Genomic DNA, 16,497 nt, shown 5'->3' on the forward strand with positions numbered 1-16,497 from the left:
CGCTCCCAATGTGCTCTACCCTGGCTGCTGGAGGGAGGAGGAGAAAGCAAGGCAAGCCCTCCAGCGGATTAAGAACATAATAAGAGTACTGCTGCATTAGGCTAGTGACACCCCAAGTCCAGCAACCGGTTCTCACAGGGGCCAACTAGATGCCCATTATGGGAAACCCAAAAGCAGGATTCGAACACAACACCCAATTCTCCCCCTCCTGTGGTTTCCAGCAGCTGGGATTCAGAAGCATCGCTGCACCCACCCATGGAGGAAGAACAGAGCCGTCCTAGTTGAATCCATCCCTCTTTTAAAGCCATCGCTGTCTCCTGGGGCAGGGAGTTCCAAAGATTAACTACATGCAAGTCAGCTTCACCCTGGGCAGCTGCTGTTGCAAGACTCTCTGGCGCTTTGGAGCACCATGCGTGAATTATGCAAAACAGAATATACAAAACACATCGCTCGGGACCCAACACGTCCTTGCAAATAAGAGGCAAACCACGAGGGCTGCGCATAACTAAACATTAAAATTATCGGGGGCTGGGAAGCTTGGGCTGGGCTGCAGACAGGGCTGGCCTCTGATGCAGACACAGCAAAGGGGGAAATTCATCCCTGCCACAGAGCTGAACGGAAACAAAAGGCCGCTTTTAGAATCATGGAATTGTAGAGTTGGAAGTTCTGATGGTTCCTACCATCAGAAAGTTATTCCTAACGCTTACGATTACCAGTTGCTGGAAACTGCAGGAGAGTTCTCTCGCACCCGGCTCCCTCTTGCAGGCACCAGCTTGGCAAATAATAATTTCACTATTTATACCACCCCCACCCCCACCCATATGACTGGATTCTCCCAGCCACTCGGGGCAGCAAAAGTTTCCTGGCAGGAATGGGGTCACTAGTTGCATCAGGAAACGGAGCAAAAAAACAAATAAACTGAGACGATTATCTTCTTTAACGAGCCAAATTAAAGATCGCAGGTATAATGAATTTTCCGTGTCACACAAGGCACTTCCGCCGTTGATTGCTCGAAGCCAAATGAAAACCACAATGTTGCAAGGCAACGGGAGACAAGGTGAACATTCACAGCTCTGATCTCTGCAAAAGTTCAGAGAAAGAGAGACGGGGAGCCGGTTCCCGAACTCTGAAAATTACGCCCCTTCTCCTTTCTCCTCTCCTGACCAGAGAAAGGCCAGCCTGGCCCCACTTAACGCACAGGTGAATGTATTATTCAGAAGGCAAAGGAGATGAATAATTGGCACCAGCTTGCAGCCTCGGGAGGAGAAATGCAGAGGGAGGGCAATCAGGCACAAGGGCGTTGGTGGCTGTGTAGTGTACACAAAACCCTCGTGGCAAAGGGAAGGATGTGTCCCTGTGCTGCATCCACCCTGCGGCCCAATTTTCTTCTCCAAAACAGCTTTAGAGAGAGGGAAGCCTCCTAGCTCAGCAGCAAATCAGCTGCTCTGCATGCGGAAGCTCCAAGGTGCAGCCTCCAGCCTCCCCCATTCGGAAAGAAAAAGGGATTTCGAGCAACAAGGCTGGGACTGAGACCTCTGGCCCTCACAGAATCATAGAACTGTACGACACCAAAGGTCATCTTGCCCACCCCCGGCAAACCTTGAAGGCGGAATACACTGAGCCAGGGGACACAGCAGCAAGTCGGTCTCTTCGACAGAGGCCCAGCCTTATGGCTAAGCAACACCCCATTCTACGTTAGCACTTCCGCCTCCTTAGGTTTCCACAAACGAAACAATACGATACGATACTCTTTATTGTCACCGTCCCATACAGAACAACGAAATTGAAAATCTACATAAGACATTCAAAAACCAACAAGCTGCTATCCCACCTATCCCAACCTGTTTAGCCCCCTAAAAACTCTGATACCCCATTTTTAAAAAACAATATACAGTCATACATTGGGGTAAATATGCTTCAGATTGAGCGTTTTTACTCTCTGCGGCGACCCGGAAGTAATGGAACGCGTTATTTCCGGGTTTCGCCACTCACACAAACGCTCAAAATGACGTCATGCACATACACAGAAGCGGGTTGCATTCTACTCAGGATGCAAATGGGGCTCCGGAACGGATCCCGTTCGCATCCAGAGGTACCACTGTACTCCCATACAGACTCCTTATACTGCATTTAAAACCAGCATTGCATTTGGATAGAAACTGTTTCTCAGGCGGCTAGTCCTAGTCTTGATAACCCTGGACCTTCTTTTCCAGAAGGCAGAAGCTGAAAGAGATCATTTCCGGGGTGCGCACTATCCTGCGCTATCTCAGCAGCTTCCTTATGGCACCTGGAAGCATAGATTTGATCCAAGGTGGTTATTGTCAAACGAGCCTCACAACGAGAGATGCTTGTGCGGATGATCTCAGTGATCAAGCTGGGATGTCAGGGATCAGGAGATCTCTGGGGTACTAGTAATTAATTAATTAATTAATTAATTAATTAATTAATTAATTTATACCCTGCCCATCTGGCTGGGTTTCCCCAGCCACTCTGGGTGGCTTCCCACAAAACACTAAAATACAATGTTTCAACACTGGGGCCACATGTTCTTGACTAGAAGCTCCCATCAGCAATCTGGCAGCAGCATTCTTCACCAGGGGGAGCTTCCGAACAGCCCCCAAGGGCAGCCCCACAAAGAGCACCTTAGAGTAGTCCAGCCTTGAGGTAGCCAGTGTGTGGTCAGGGTCTCCCAGGAACGGCTGCAGTTGGCAAAGCAGACCGAGCTGGTAATAGCACCCCCCCCCCGGCCTGCTGCAGAGCATCACACGACTCTTTTCAGAGAAAAGAACCACTGGCGTCCCCACCTGACCCCAGGAAATGCAGGGCTGCTGCTTTTGCAGTCGGCCCGCCCCCCCGCCCCCATAATTCGGAAGCAGAAGGAGAAGTGTCTTCTGAGAAAAGGACACCCACTCAAGACAGGAAGCGGAGATGGTGATTCAGCAGCAAGCTCTGAGTCAGCACCCCAGCACAAGCTCAAATTTGGCTCCTGCGAAACGTCTCCGAGTTAAAACATCCAACCCGAAATTCCTTCCATCTCCGAAGCTGCCGATTTCTCCTTCCTTCCCCCCCCCCCCAAGCCACCCTCCGTCACCAGGGAAGCCTGCCAAAAAACGCCAAAAATTGTATTTTAATATTCTGTTGAAAGCTGCACAGAGTGGCTGGGGAATAAATAATGAATTATTATTATTATTATTATGAGTGCCTGTATCTCTTCCCTCTTCCCTGAGCTGCAGCACTTGGGGGTGCTGCGTGAGCAACGATAAACCATGCACAACGAACAGGCAAACTAGCCCCACTCTACAGCAGGAATGGGGAACCTTCGACCCTGGAGATCTTGTTGAGCTACAACTCCCATTTTCCCTGCCCATTAGCCATGCTTGCTGTGATGGACACAAGGCCCAGCGGTTCCTCAAATACCCGCTCTGCCCTGGCCTGTTCCCCCACTCCAGCTGTTTTAGGCCTTGTCTTCTTCTTTGGCGATCCCTCATAGCCGAGTAATAATAATAATTTATAATAATTTATTATTTATACCCCGCCCATCTGGCTGGGTTTCCCCAGCCACTCTGGGCGGCTTTCAACAGAATATTAAAATACAATACAGTGGTGCCTCGCAAGACGAAATTAATCCGTTCCGTGAGGCTCTTCGTATAGCAGTTTTTTCGTCTTGCGAAGCAAGCCCATTGACAGCTTAGCGGATTAGCGCTATTAGCGGTTTAGCGGCTTTTAGCGATCAGCTGTTAAGCGGCTTATCAGCGGATCAGCTGATAAGCGGCTTAGCGGCTTAGGAAAAGGGGGGAAAAGGGGGGGGAACCCACAGGAACTCGCAAGACATTTTCGTCTTGCAAAGCAAGCCCATAGGGAAATTCGTTTTGCGAAGTGCCTCCAAAACGGAAAACCCTTTCGTCTAGCGGGTTTTCCGTCTTGCGAGGCGTTCGTCTTGCGGGGCACCACTGTAGTCTATTAAACATTAAAAGCTTCCCTAAACAGGTAAGACTGACTTCCATAAACATGGTTTTAAAAGTGAGTCCATAAGTGACTGTGGAGGCCAATTCTGGATCCACACATCCTTCCACAGTGGGGACATTGGTTTCTGGGCGGGATTTGATCATGGTGAGGGTTTGCCAAGCATGCCTTCCTCTTGGCACGTTTCTCCCTTGTGTCCCGAGTTCGAGTGTCTTCAAAGCCCATGACACCTTTGGTCAAGGCTGTTCTCCAACTGGAGCGCCCGTAAGCCAGTGTTTCCCAGTTGTCAGTGGTCTTATTACATTTTTTTAGATTTGCCTTGAGACAGTCTTTAAATCTCTTTTGTTGACCACCAGAATTACGCTTTCCATTTTTAAGTTCGGAATAGAGTAGTTGCTTTGGAAGACGATCATCAGGTATCCGCACAACATGACCAGTCCAACAAAGTTGATGTTGAAGAATCATTGCTTCGACACTGGGGATCTTTGCTTCTTCCAGTACACTGGCATTAGTTTGCCTGTCTTCCCAAGTGATGTGTAAAGTTTTTCGGAGACACCATTGATGGACTCTTTCGAGGAGTTGGAGATGGCATTTATAAGTGGTCCACGTTTCACAAGCATACAATAAGGTTGGTAGTACAATAGCTTTGTAAACAAGCATTTTGGTTTCCCTGCAAATGTCCCAGTCCTCAAACACTCTGCACTTCAATCGGGAGAAAGCCACACTCGCAGAGCTCAGGCGATGCTGGATTTCGGCATCAATGTTTTGGGCCCCCAACTCCTATCAGCTAGCACAGCCATGGTGCTGAGGCTCATAGGAGCACGACTGCCATGGCAAGAGCTGATAGGAGTTGTAGTCCAACAACACCCAGAGAGTCCCAGGTTGGGAGAAAGGCTGCTCTGGCCTCATTCCACCTGCAAAAATTCATTTTTCTGGCTCCAGGCCTCAAATGTTGGCACGGCTGCTCTGCCACCAACTGTGACACCCCTGGCAGCCTTACGGACGTGTGTCTCCAGCCCGGCAAGGCCTCGTTTGCGGGGGGCGGGGGCCGCTGGCCAGGAACAGTCCTGCACAGCATATGCATTCCACAGGCTCTGGTTTCTCTGAGCCTTTGGGCTGAGCGCCGGACGCCGCCAGCGCCGGACGCCAACGCTTTGAGGTTCGGGTTACGGCTGGTCCAGTGACTAATCCTGAGCAGACAGAGAAGCCCCGTTCCAGAAGTCAGCGCAGCAGAGCAGCTGAGGATAGGGACAAAGGACCCCTGTGCACCGAAGGCTGCTTCCCAAGAATGACCCAGGCCATCATCATCAAGAGAGCTTGCCGGATCGCTGGCCTGTTTACTCTAACACACACACCAATCTCTTTGGAGCTCACATGTAGGGCTGGGAGACTCGGGGCAGGATTACCAGCCTGCGCCATGCAGGCTGGGGCTATTTTGGACGCTGCCTCACAGCCTTCTGTGCATTTGCAGAGCACGCCTCTCGCAAGGAGCTGCTGCGCCAAGAGCGTCCATGTTTCCACTGTGAGGAAAGAGGAGGCACGATAAGGAGTTTGTGGAATGGTGCATGGCACAGAGATAGCGGGAAGAGACCGCTCTCATAACACTTAAGCGGGTGGGCATCTAAGGAAGCGAAATGCCGGAAGAGTCAGGACAGAGAAGAGGAAGCCCTTCTGCACACAAAGCCTAGCTTAAGCTGCGGAACTCCCTGCCACAGGACGCAGGGATGGCCACCCCAACTGGATAGCTTGAAAAGAGGATTGGACCAATTTGTGGAGGAAGAGAGAGGGCTGCTGTGCTCTACCTCCATGGTTGAATCCTAGTTGCTGGAAACTGCAGGAAAGGAGAGGGCTGCTCTTGCGCTCGGATCCTGCTAGCTGGTTTCGCACAGGCATCTTGTTAGCCATTGTGAGAAGAGGATGCTGGACCATATGGGCCCCTATTGGCCTGATCCAGCAGGCTCTTCCCACGTTCTTATAATCTCAGGACTGATCTGCACGCTTAGTTTCCCAAACTTGGGTCTGCAGCTGTTGTTTATTTGGACTACAACTCCCATCATCCCTACTAGCAGGACCAGTGGTCATGGATGATGGGAACTGTAGTCCCAAAACAGCTGCAGACCCAAGTCTGGGAAGCCCTACTTTGAGTGACCGTGCTCAGCAGTGCCTACGCTGACCGGCAGCTGTCCTCCAGGGGTCTCTGGAAGGGGGCATCTCTCAGCCCCTCCAGCAGAAGCCACTGGGGAGTAATCATAACCATTGATATAAGGATAAAACAACAAATATAATGTTTTTTGATATCTAACAAAAACAAAGAAAGAAATACAATAACTTGGAACTGTGTGTGAAAAAATTGTAAAAATAATAATACAATGAGTCTAATTGGAAGCCAAATGTGTTTCTTTTGTTTTGTTTTCTCCTTCCCTTTTTTCTTCCCCCCCCCTTCCCCTTACTCCCCCACCCTCTTCTTCCTCTTCTTTTTTCCTTTTTGTGTCTCCTTTCTTGGTCTTTCTCTTTTTGATATGTTAAGAAAGAGATAAAGAGATAAAAGTGTAATATGAAAACTTCAGTAAAAGTGTTGTTGTGTAATTTCTCTATTATTATTATTTATATATTGTTAAAATTGCCTAATTGTAATGATTTGATGCAGCAACTACTGTGGTTTTTTCCTTTGTTATTGTTGAATTCTAAATCAAGTATTATTTTTTAAAAAAAGATATAATAATAATAATAATAATAATAATAATAATAATAATAATAATAATTTATTTGTACCCCGCCCATCTGGCTGGGTTTCCCCAGCCACTCTGGGCGGCTTCCATAAAAACCAAAAATACACTAAAATATCACAGATTAAAAACTTCCCTGAACAGGGCTGCCTTAAGATGTCTTCTGAATGTCAGGTAGTTATTTATCGCTTTGACAACTGATGATGAGGGCGTTCCACAGGGAGGGTGCCACTACCGAGAAGGCCCTCTGCCTGGTTCCCTGTAGCTTTGCTTCTCGCAATGAGGGAACTGCCAGAAGGCCCTCGGCGCTGGACCTCAGCATCCGGGCAGAACAATGGGGGTGGAGACGCTCCTTCAGGTATACTGGGCCGAGGTCGTTTAGGGCTTTAAAGGTCAACACCAGCACTTTGATATAACGATATCATATGCTTTTGATCATGTACGGGGTTGTTGTATTTAGACTGGTGTGTGTTTGTTTCTTAAGGCGAGCTGCTTTGAGCACAGATATATTTCTTGAAAGTGTGATATAGATGTAAAGAGACTGGGGCAGCCTGCCACACTCTGCTAGGCGGGCAGGAGATGCGCTTGTGTGGCTCGCTCCTTCCTCCATCCCTCTGCCCACATGACTGCATCTGGTTCCCCCAAGGGAGGCCTTCACTCTGCATGCGGTGCATTCTCTTGGTCCCAGCATCACCCTTCCCAGAAATCAAGGCAGGGCTCGTCTCGAAGGGGAAGCCACGGCATGTCTTCAACCCCACACGCCTACGACCCTGGTCCCCACACTGCCTTCGCAGCGCAAGAAAAAGCCAGGTGTGCATAGCACCTCATGCATGATGGAAGAAGAGGCCCAATGCTGGGCAGAGAGGGGACCACTGAGGGCTTATAGCCGGGATGCCAATGCTCTTCCCTGGAGGAAGCAATCCTTCTGAATGCCAGTTACGATACGATAATCTTTATTGTCATTGTCCCATACGGAACAACGAAATTGAAAAATCTACGTAAGACATTCAAAACCAACAAGCCTACTATCCCAGCTATCCGAGCCTGGTTAGCCCCTAAAAACTCTGATACCCCATAATTAAATACAAAATACTCCCATAGAGACTACCTTAAAGGTAAAGGTAAAGGGACCCCTGACCATTAGATCCAGTCGCGGACGACTCTGGGGTTGGGGCGCTCATCTCGCTTTACTGGCTGAGGGAGCCGGCATACAGCTTCCAGGTCGTGTGGCCAGCAGGACTAAGCCGCTTCTGGCGAACCAGAGCAGCGCACGGAAGCGCCGTTTACCTTCCCGCCGGAACGGTACCTATTTATCTACTTGCACTTTGACGTGCTTTTGAACTGCTAGGTTGGCAGGAGCAGGGACCGAACAACGGGAGCTCACCCCGTCGCAGGGATTCGAGCCTCCGACCTTCTGATTGGCAAGTCCTAGGCTCAGTGGTTAACCCACAGCACCACCCACGTCCCTAGAGACTCCTTACACTGCGTTTAAAACCAAAATCGCATTCGGATAGAAACTGTTTCTCAGTGGCTAGTCCTACTCTTTATAACCCTGTCCCTTCTTCCAGAAGGCAGAAGATGAAAGAGATCATTTCTGGGGTGCGCACTCTCCTGCGCTATCTCTGCAGCTTTCTTATGGCACCTGGAAGCATAGATTTGATCCAAGGTGGGACGAGTGCACCCAATTATTCTCTCCACTGTACAATGGTAAAATGCCATCAACAGGTCCTTTGAGAGATTATTTTTACAGAGGATTCTCAGTTTCTGGAAACCACGGGGGGGGGGTAGAGGGATGCTCTTGTGCCGGAATCCTGCCTGCATGTTTCGCTTGGAGGCACCTGGGCCGGGATGGCTACCAACTGGGATTGATTTTAAAAAGAATGAGGCAAATTCATGGAGGAGGGGAGGGCTATCGAAGGCTCCTAGACACGTTCTGCCTTCATGGTCGGAGGCCGCGATGCTTCTGAGTTGCAGCTGGGGAAAACCAAGGGTGATCTCGCACTCGGGTCCTGCTGGCGTTCTTCCCAGAGGCGTCTGATTGGCCGCTTGAAGAACACGATGCTGGACTAGATGGGCCACTGGCCTGATCCAGAAGGCTCTTCGTAGGTTCTTGTTATCTAACCTGAACTCAGGATCTCGTGGTGAAAAGCAGTGAAGGAATCTTATGAGCAAACAAATCATTTAACAAATACAGTCATACCTCATGTTACGTTTGCTTCATGTTAACGTCTTTTCAGGTTGCGTCCCGCGGCAACCCAGAAGTACTGGAAAGGGTTACTTCCGGGTTTTGCAGCTCACACATGCGCAGAAGTGCTAAATCGCACTTCGCACATGCGCACAAGCACCAAATTGCACTCCACACCTGCGCAGATACGGCGCTTCAGGTTGCGGGCTTTTCAGGTTGAGAACGGGCCTCCAGAATGCAACCCGTTCACAACCAGAGGTACCACTGTAAAATGTTCTCAAGCAAGTCATTTTCTTCCAGCCTCAGTTTCTCATCTGTAAAACGGACATCTTTGCCATCTATCTCAAAATGTTTTCTACCAGCAAATGACAAAGCATTTCATTATTTTTTTTCCTTTTGCAAAAGGGGAATTCCTGCTAGGAATTCCTACCAGCCCTAACTCAGCAGTATAATAGCAGCAACTGTAGTCAAAAGGTTTAAACGAGAGGATGCAGCATTCAACCACAGACACTCAGGTGTGAAGTCTGGCTTTCTGCTTCCGTTCCCTGCCGCATGCACGAAAAATGAAAGCGCAATGACATCCGTCCCTTTCCAACAGCAGCAGGAGGGGGGGAACCAGCCTTACGAACTGAAACAGGGTCCGAAACAGGGAAGTTTTAAAATCGGAGGTTCTGGGAATCCCAAGCTCCTCACAGTCACCCAAGCACCCCTGGGCAGCAGCTGGAGGTGTGAAGCTGCTGTGGTTCCAGAATTGCAAAGGGGTTAGACTAGATGACTGCCAGGGAGCCCTTCCAACTCTAAGGAGCAGCTGTTTCAGCCAGAAGGTCCCAGGCTCCATCTCTGGCACCTGCCTGAACACTGGTAAGCTGCTGCCAGCCAGTGCTGACGACACTGAGCGAGATGGACCTCTTCTGAATACTGAAATTGATTATGGACTGAGTTTGTTTCACCTCTGTGGAATATTTTGAGTACAGTACTAAATTGTGCATTTATGGATTGCTATTACTTTAGATCCAAAAACTGTTTGCATTAATGTATAAGTTTGTATTAATGTTGATATGTATAACATCTGAACATGGATTAAGTTTGTTTTACTTTTGCTGTGCCACAGGGGTCACTTAAACAAAGATATTCTGTATCTGTGGATTGCCAAACACCTGTAACTCAATCAATATTGCGCTTGTCTATATAACCCTACTTTGTAACAGTTGCTGCTTACCACAGCTACTACTGGGCCATAAGATCCACTGTCCTGTAATATCACATATGGTGTGTACAGTTATTTATGGTTTTATATTATTTTTGCTGTAAAATGCATGAGATCACGATATCGTATTTATTTGTATTAATTAGAGCTTTAACTACTGATGAAGCCCAGGACGGCGAAACAAGGCCAATATTCTGGAAATCCTTGTCTTTAGACTCTGCGAAAGGATTCTGTGGAACTGTAACAACCTTTCATGTGTATTGTGCGGACCTTATGAACAGACAGGTGGAATAGATACCTGTATACATGTATGGACCTTATGCATGAAACGGCTAGAGAATGATCTGATCCACTGCATCTTCTGCTTTGTTCGTTTGTGAGTTACTTTATGAGTTACTTCTGTTGAAATTTATGATTTGATACAATGAATTTGTTGTTGTTTAGTTGTTTAGTCGTGTCTGCCTCTTCGTGACCCCCTGGACCAGAGCACGCCAGGCACTCCTGTCTTCCACTGCCTCCCGCAGTTTGGTCAAACTCATGTTCGTAGCTTTGAGAACAAAGTCCAGCCATCTCTGTCGTCCCCTTCTCCTTGTGCCCTCCATCTTTCCGAACATCAGGGTCTTTTCCAGGGAGTCTTCTCTTCTCATGAGGTGGCCAAAGAACTGGAGCCTCAGCTTCAGGATCTGTCCTTCCAGTGAGCACTCAGGGCTGATTTCCTTCAGAATGGAGAGGTTTGATCTTCTTGCAGTCCATGGGACTCTCAAGAGTCTCCTCCAGCACCAAAATTCAAAAGCATTCTTTGGCGATCAGCCTTCTTTATGGTCCAGCTCTCCCTTCCATACATCACTACTGGGAAAACCAGAGCTTTAACAATGAATAGTATACCTTATTTATCTAAGAACACAGCCGGTTTGTTTACTGATGGTACCGGAGGCAGTTTCTTGTGCCAGCCCTGTGAATGATAAGGCATTTGCCAGAGAGCCTCTCTGGAAAGAAACCCAAACCTCGGCCTCTGCACCAAAGAGTTAAAGCCCCAAAGCACCTCTGCAGACACAGCAATGAAGTTCATCTTTCTTCCTCCTGGCGAGAGCTATTTATAGTGCATAGTGGCGGTTTGTTTTCCCATCTGCGCTGGAGGAGCACAGATATATACACATATTCTCCCTCTCTGCCCCCTCTCTCTCTGCAGCATCAGCCGCACAGCCTGTGACTCAGTGAAAAGCACACAGGCTCCCAAGCCAGGATGCCAGCAGAGGAGGAGGAGGAGGCGGAGGCGGGGGCGGGGAGGCTATCTTTAGCCAGCAGCGGGGGAAACCCAGCTTAGGCGGCAGCCTCTGCATAGAACAGGGAGTTTCTGTCTCCGCAGACGGGTGGCGGGTCAGTTCTGGCTACAAAGGCACCAAAGCAGAGAGACACAGATTATGGAAGGAGGCTGGGGGTCAGAGGGAGGGGCTTGGGGTGCCCACACATAGAATCAGAGAATGGTGGCATTGGAAGGGACCCCCCCAAGAGTCATCTAGTCCAACCCCTGCTCTGCAGGAATCACAGCCACAGCATCTCTGGCAGTTCAAGAAGGACACTGACAAACTGGAACGTGTCCAGAGGAGGGCAACCAAAATGGTCAAAGGCCTGAAAACGATGCCTTATGAGGAACGGCTAAGGGAGCTGGGCATGTTTAGCCTGGAGAAGAGGAGGTTAAGGGGTGATATGATAGCCATGTTCAAATATATAAAAGGATGTCACCTAGAGGAGGGAGAAAGGTTGTTTTCTGCTGTTCCAGAGAAGCGGACACGGAGCAATGGCTCCAAACTACAAGAAAAAAGATTCCACCTAAACATTAGGAAGAACTTCCTGACAGTAAGAGCTGTTTTACAGTGGGATTTGCTGCCAAGGAGTGTGGTGGAGTCTCCTTCTTTGGAGGTCTTTAAGCAGAGGCTTGACAACCATATGTCAGGAGTGCTCTGATGGTGTTTCCTGCTTGGCAGGGGGTTGGACTCCATGGCCCTTGTGGTCTCTGCCAACTCTATGATTCTAGGTGGCTGTCCACTATCTGCTGCAAAACCTCCAACGAAGGAAAGAGTCCATCAGCTTTCACCATTCCTAACGTTTAGTCAGAACCTCCCACCTTGCCATTTGAACCCCTTGCTTTGGGTCCCGCCCCCTAGAGCAGCAGAAAACAAGCTGGCGGCCCTGAAGGTATTGGAAGTTGGCTAAACTCTCAGTCTCCTCTTTTCCAGGCTGAACACACCCAGCTCATTCAACCGTTCCTCATCAGGCTTGGTTTCCAGACCCCTGATCATCTTGGTCTCCCTCCTCTGCACACCTTCCAGCTTGTCAACCTCCTTCTTAAATTCTGGTGCCCAGAACTGGATACAGGTCTCCAGGTGTGGTCTGACTAAGGATCAATAAAGCAGGACTATTCCTTCCCTTAATCTGGACACTAGACTTCTGGGGAGGCAGCCTAGAATCGCATTAGCTTTTTTTGCTGCTGCATCCCTTCCCAGAGCTAGAATTCCCAGGGTGGCTTAACAATCAATCCCTCTTCACCACTACCTCGGGTTACAGACGCTTCAGGTTAGAGACTCCGCTAACCCAGAAATAGTACCTCGGGTTAAGAACATTGCTTCAGGATGAGAACAGAAATCACACAGCAGCGGCGCGGCGTCAGCGGGAGGCCCCATTAGCTAAAGTGGTGCTTCAGGTTAAAAACAGTTTCAGGTTAAGAACGGACCTCCGGAACGAATTAAGTACTTAACCTGAGGTACCACTGTAACTCTGGGAACTGTAGCTCTGGGAGGGCATCTCCTAACAATTCCCATCGCCCTTAACAAACTGCAGCAATCTCATCCCGTTCCATGTCTCATGCAATGACCCAAAGGTAACCAACCTATTTCTCAAATCCTTTGCTTACCTGTGGAACTCACTGCCTCAAGACATGGTACTCCAATCTTCATAGTATACACTACACATCCATGCCCTAGAAGGACTAAGTTTCTGGGATTCGATTCCCATCCCTGGATATGATGGCAAGGAGACAATCAGATCCCCAAGGAAACCCCCTCCTTCCCCAAGATGTGTGTTTTCCCAAGAACACAGGGTGTGTGTGTGGGGGGGGGGTGTATTCTCTGCAGCCCTCTAGCTGGGAGCCACCAGCTGTCCAAACAGACCTGCAGCATCCTGAACTTGCAGCCATTCCTAAAATAACTGATGCCGCTATTCTAGAGAGTCAAAAAGCTCTTTGCGGAGAAAGTGTTCTGGAACAGGACTTGGGTTGGTGCCTCCGAAGGGGCTTTTAAGCGCTAATTTGGTGCTGGAACTAAAAACACGAGACCACCCTCCTAGGAGGGCGGCTACAACTGTGGCGATGGGATCTGCCTGGGAGCAGACTGGATTCACAGCACACAAAGGCACAGCCCCTGTTACTGCAGCTTAATGAAAGAGGGAATCTCTCAATTGCATTTCCTTATTTCCTCATGCAGATTGCAAAAGCGGGGCCTTTAAGCATGCATTAAAGCATGAACGCAAGGGAACACATTCAAGGTAAAGAGAACCACTCTCTCGCTCTCTAGTGACAGGCCAATGTCTGAAAGGATCCAAGATCTTCATCCGTACCAGAAGGTGGGAGCGGGGAAAACTTCTTGTTTTGTTTATACATGGTTGAAAACTTATATATACAGTGGTGCCTTGGTTCTCAAACGCCTTGGTACTCAAACACCAAAAAATCAGAAGTAAGTTTGTTTCTGTTTTCAGATGTTTTTCGGAAGCCGAACATTCGGTGCGGCTGTCAGCTATTGTTTCTGGGGTGCCTGCACCAATCAGAAGCTGCGCCTTGGTTTTTGAACATTTCAAAGTCAAATCGACTTCTGGAAAAGATTAAGTTTGGCGCTTTTGTTTTTGCTATTTATTTTGCGCTTTTGTTTTTGAGGCTTTTTTGGTTAATTTGTTTCTGTGTCTGTGTTCAGCTACTGTGTTCAGCTACTGTTCAGCTGTGTTCAGCGACTGGTTGATTGATTGTGTGACTGCGGAAATGGATAAAAGCCCTCCATTCCAAACAATGACTATCATCAGTGCAGGGAAGGGGAACAAATTATTTTAATCTTTATCATCTGCAATACTGTCTTATTTATTTTATAGTACAGTACATTGATTACTGCTTTCATTTTATGGATCAATGCTCTCGTTAGATAGCAAAATAGATGTTAAATCGCTGTTTTAGGAGTTGTTTTTAAAAGTCTGGGATGGATTAATCCGTTTTGGGTTACTTTCTACGGGAAAGCGTGCCTTGATTTTGGAACACTTTGGTTTTGGAACGGACTTTCGGAAGGGATTAAGCTTGAGAACCAAGGTCCCACTGTACAGTCATACCTCGGGTTAAATATAATTCAGGTTGAGCACTTTCGGGTTGCCCTCCACAGCAACCCAGAAGTAACAGAACACGTAACTTCCGGGTTTTGCTGCTCGAGCAGTCAAAATGACGTCACGCAAATGCACGGAAGCGGCGAATCGCGACCCGCGCACGCGCAGACACAGGTTGCGTTCGCTTCAGGATGCGAGCAGGGATCCAGAACGGATCCCGTTCTTATCCAGAGGTACCACTGTATATATAAACAAGCACATGCGCGCGCACACAAAACTAGCAAACTCTGAGGTTTCTGCATCATTGCTTTAAGGAGCACACAATTTTCTCAAGTCAACAGCAACCTGAGCGGATAACTGCGCTCTAAGCTGGTATAGCTGCCTCCCTCCCTCTGGTGCTGTCATAAAGCCCAAACAGCTGCCAAGGAGAAAGCTGTGGTTCGGGTGGGGGAGGAGCAGATGAAATTCCTGCAAGACTTAGACTGTTCCTCCTTGCTGGGCAAAACCTCCTGGGCATTGCGGAGCAGCCTTCAGAAGCAAGCACATTCCACACCACTTGGGTGCAGTTAGCAAAACAAGAGGAAAATTGGTTTTCCAGCCACAGACCCTGGGATGTCCCTGCAAAAAAAACAACACCCAAAGGCCAGCGAGAAGGAGGAGGAGGAGGAAGAAGAGGAGGGAGACCAGTGCCAAGAAAGGAGAGCATGTTCTTCTCTCCTTGCAAGGAAGCAAGACAGAGGCACCTCTTGTTGGGACTTCTGAACTTTAAAAAGGGTTTTGTTTAAACCACAGGAAAGTGCCCAAATGTTCAGGCTGTGGCTCAACAGGCTAACCCGGGGGTGGGCAAACCCAGTTCAGGGACCTAACTTGCTCCCCCCCCCAGCACCCTCAGGATTGGTAGGGAGGGGGCTGTGTAAGGGCAAGGCTGCAGCTTCGCGGCAGAGCACTCGCTTGGCCTTCAGAAGGCGACAGGTTCAGTTCCTGGGCAGGGCTGGAGAAAGACTCTCCTGCCTGGAGAGAAGCTGCCAGTCAGTGTGAGCAATGCTGGGCTCGGTGGACTACAGGCCTGACTTGAGCTAAGGCAGTTTCTTATGTGCCAGGGCGGAAGGGGTGAGGATGCTGTGGGAAACTCACAAGCAGGATCCGAGCCTGTGTTAGAAACTCAGATATACAAACCAGGGTTACAGATATATAAACCAGGGTTACAGTCGCCAAAATGCAATGCCTAGTGCCATTTGGGGGCCAGACAGCTCAGAAGTCCTATTTCTCAATACGCCTTTTTGGTTCCTGAAACTCATTCTGATTGCGCGGATAAAATGTCACAGATAGAATTCTACAAGACGTGTTGTTAATGTGTGAAAACAGTCCCGATCCGAGGATCCCTCCAGATGGTGGAGATGCCAGACGCCATCCTGGTGCCCAGGCACCTTCACTCGGTCGCAAGAGGCTGAAAGCCAGGTGCAAAATGTGCCTGGTGAATTTCAAACGCTGTTCCGAGCACAAGAGCAAGAGCAAAACTCTCCCCGCCTGTGGTTTCCAGCAACTGGTATTCAGAAGCATTGCTGCTTCTGACTGCGGAGGCAAAGCAGCGCCATCCTGGCTGGAAGCCATCGATAGCCTCCTCCGTGAATTTTTCCAATCCTCTTTTAAAGCCATCCAAGTTGGTGTCCATCCCTGCCTCTTGTGGCAGGGAGTTCCACAATCTGACTGTGCAGTGCATGAAAAACTTTCTTTCCTCTATCCTGAATCTTCCAGCATTCAGCTTGTCCACAGGTTCTGGTGTTGGGAAAGGAGAAAAACCTTTCTCTGCTCACTTTCTGCATGCCAGGCATAATCTTTCAAACTTCCATCACACCCCTTCTTAGCTGGTCTTTCCTCTAAACAAAAAAGACCCAAGCATCCTGCAGAACAACCCCAGGACCTTTATTACAGCCAACCAAACAGCCGCAGAAACGTCAGAAAAATGTCAGCGGCTCAGAACAGCAGCTCACAAAGGAAGCCTCAGCGGCAAGACACTTTGTGCCCTTTCACATTCTATATGAGCCATTTCTTTGTTCTCG

General features: G+C 48.8%; 1 protein-coding gene across 1 annotated transcript in view; it reads right to left on the reverse strand.

Moving 5' to 3' along the window:
• Positions 1 to 16,497, reverse strand: part of INPPL1 (inositol polyphosphate phosphatase like 1) — a 76,247-nt gene that overhangs the window by 47,427 nt on the left and 12,323 nt on the right. The gene's annotated exons all lie outside the window — the stretch shown is intronic.

The sequence above is a fragment of the Podarcis erhardii genome, assembly GCF_964252035.2.
Source record: "Podarcis erhardii genome assembly, chromosome: 4".
NCBI classification, from domain to species: Eukaryota; Metazoa; Chordata; class Lepidosauria; order Squamata; family Lacertidae; genus Podarcis; species Podarcis erhardii.